Here is a 3,516-nt window from a genome sequence, read left to right as displayed (position 1 = left end):
GACACTGATTCCTGTGAATCAGACTCTGAAGGCGAAGAAAACATGGTGATAGCTATGGACATGTCTGTAATGGCCAAGATGATGTGAATTGTTTGAAAAATTATTTTTCTACTGTTGACCTGAATGTATTAAGCAAATTTTTCTCAATTTTTTATCAAATGTTCCAAAAACTTTTCTCCTCCCCACAACTCTCCAGCAAGCGATACTTGTGGCTCGTTGCTGGAATTTAAGCAAATGTTTAGTTACATTTAATTAAAGTATAAATTAATGTTAAAACAAACACACAATGATTTTTTAACAAACTATCATTTTTAAACTTTTTATTTACAAAGTTTTAAATCACATACACCTCAAACGAGTAGGCTATTAAACACAACAATCTGTATCAGACAGCATCAAGAAATACAAAGTAAGATTTAAACGTTTAATTGTGTTAAGTACGTATAAAATGCATGTTAAAACAAACATACATTGGACAATATCAAACTAACGTGTTTAAAACTTATGTATTTACAAACTGTTTAAAGTGTAAACTCCTCATTATGATTAATGATTTGTAATTAATAAGATGTTTAAGACATTTAATATTTCACAGTTTTTCTTTTATTCTAAATTCTAACATGTGCACCATTTAAACATGATTATCAATTAACTATTTAGATACACAGAGCTCTTTCAAAGTAATTTAGTATATCTTAATGGTAATCATATAAACTCAGCAAAAAAAGAAACATCCCTTTTTCAGGACACTGTATTTTAAAGATAATTTTGTAAAAATCCAATATCTTTACAGATCTTTATTGTAAAGGGTTTAAACAATGTTTTCCATGCTTGTTCAGTGAACCATAAACAATTAATGAACATGCACTTGTGGAACGGTTGTTAAGACACTAACAGCTTACAGATGGTAGGCAATTAAGGTCACAGTTATAAAAACTTAGGACACTAAAGAGACCTTTCTACTGACTCTGAAAAAGACCGAAAGAAAGATGCCCAGGATCCCTGCTCATCTGCTGCATGGAGGAATGAGGACTGCAGATGTGGCCAGGGCAATAAATTGCAATGTCCGTACTGTGAGGTGCCTAAGACCATGCTACAGGGAGACAGGAAGGACAGCTGATCGTCCTCACATGTAACAACACCTGCACAGGATCAGTACATCTGAATATCACACCTACGGGACAGGTACAGGATGGCAACAACAACTGCGTTACACCAGGAACACACAATCCCTCCATCAGTGCTCAGACTGTCTGCAATAGGCTGAGAGAGGCTGGATTGAGGGCTTGTAGGCCTGTTGTAAGGCAGGTCCTTACCAGACATCACCGGCAACAACGTCGCCTATGGGCACAAGCACACCTTCGCTGGACCAGACAGGACTGGCAAAAAGTGCTCTTCACTGACGAGTCATGGTTTTGTCTCACCAGGGGTGATGGTCGGACTCGCGTTTATCCTCGAAGGAATGAGCATTTCACCGAGACCTGTACTCTGGAGCGGGATCAATTTGGAGGCAGAGGGTCTGTCATGGTCTGGGGCAGTGTGTCACAGCATCATCGGACTGAGCTTGTTGTCATTGCAGGCAATCTCAATGAGGTGCGTTACAGGGAAGACATCCTCCACCCTCATGTGGTACCCTTCCTGCAGGCTCATCCTGACATGACCCTCCAGCATGACAATGCCACCAGCCATACTGCTCGTTCTGTGTGAGATTTCCTGCAAGACAGGAATGTCAGTGTTTACCATGGCCAGCGAAGAGCACGGATCTGAATCCCATTTAACTCATCTGGGACATGTTGGATCAGAGGGTGCGTGCTAGGGCCATTCCCCCCAGAAATGTCCGGGAACTTGCAAGTTCCTTGGTGGAAGAGTGGGGTAACATCTCACAGCAAGAACTGGCAAATCTGGTGCAATCCATGAGGAGAAGATGCACTGCAGTACTTAATGCAGCTGGTGGCCACACAAGATACTGACTGTTACTTTTGATTTTGAACGAGTAATTTCACACATTTTTCAATACTGAGAAGTGAAAACAAATTTTTAAAGCTCTTCATATTGTCAGCTCAACAGCAGTGTCTGTGGACCAAACTGTGGATCCTTTTGTTTTTGCTTTGATACAAAATGCATTCAGTGACCACATCTGTCAAAATTCATGAAAACTTTCCTAACTTAACTGCAACCAAAACTCATTCAGCTCATTTTGCCCACATTTACATAGTACTCAAAACTGTTAAAGTCATGCTCAAAATATAACAGTACACTTTTTTTAATTACTGTACACAGCAATAAGCTTCATTTACAATAATTCTGTAGTGAAGAATATTCAAGATTTAAAAATTGAAAAACAGTTTGACCTTCCAAAGTTGATTGCTTTACTGTATCAGTTTCATTACCTGACTGACAGAGATGGACCAGGCATGCCAAGAGATTCTTTCCCAGTTTTTTAACCAGGACATACAGTCTAATATACATGAGAATGTATGAAAAACAACACATAGATGATGTTACAGTATTTTTCCATATCTGTGCCAAAATGTATGTTTGCATTTTAGTCTATGTAACACAAATGTTCTGCTTGTAACAATTAAAATAACTCTTACTGCAATCAAGACTCAACTAATATTTTGAAACACTAATTTCTTATGACAATTCAACACTTTGGAAAAACTTTCAGTAATAAGTCCTGTTAAAGTTACTGATGAAATTTGTAATATGTTAATTACAAGTGAATAAAAACATATATTTTATTCAAATCTGTTAAATTATATTGCTAAAATTTTCGTTTCATTTTCGAAACCACATTTCCTGAGCAGGGTCGTGGGGTAGAGCTGGAGCCTATCCCAGTTGTCTCTGGGCCGAAGGCAGGGGAACACCCTAGACAGGTGGCCAGTCCATCTCAAGGCAGTTAAAAGTTTCCTTTCTATATAAAAGCTAATTTTCATTCAATCTAAAGGCAAGAACAATTGGTATGGGTGTTTAACTGCAACAATCAAATAAACAAACAAATAAACAAAAAAGCCGATTAAATGATTTCTATGAAGACAGCAACACAATGTCAAACTGTCAAAACATAAACTTTTGTATTACAAACCAACTGAGACTCAAGAAACTGCGTACAGTATTACATAGCCATTCCTATAAATTCAATTCTGGTTTCCTAGAAGTGTGAGAGTGATGTTCATGAGAGGATGAAGCTCTCTAAGACACGACACGTGTGACAACTGACATTAATTATTACAATATAAGAAACAAGAAACACGCAAGAGCAAGTTGAGGATTGAACCCAATCGCAGTTTATTCAAAATAAGGAAGGATACAAAAATAAAAGACTTGACATTACGAAACTTGACATGACCAAAAACAAGAGACTTGCCAAAGAATGCATACAATAAACAAAGCCAGACACCAGACAATGGGAACATGAGAGCTTCAAATGTCGGATCACCATCCACTTGCATTTTAAGGACCTACTGAGCTGAGATATTTTTTTATTTCTCTTCAAATGGTTTTCTGCTGAAA

The sequence above is a fragment of the Myxocyprinus asiaticus genome, chromosome 1 (genome assembly GCF_019703515.2).
Source record: "Myxocyprinus asiaticus isolate MX2 ecotype Aquarium Trade chromosome 1, UBuf_Myxa_2, whole genome shotgun sequence".
NCBI lineage: Eukaryota > Metazoa > Chordata > Actinopteri > Cypriniformes > Catostomidae > Myxocyprinus > Myxocyprinus asiaticus.
The sequence above is the reverse complement of the archived record's forward strand: the minus strand, read 5'-3'. Positions refer to the sequence as shown.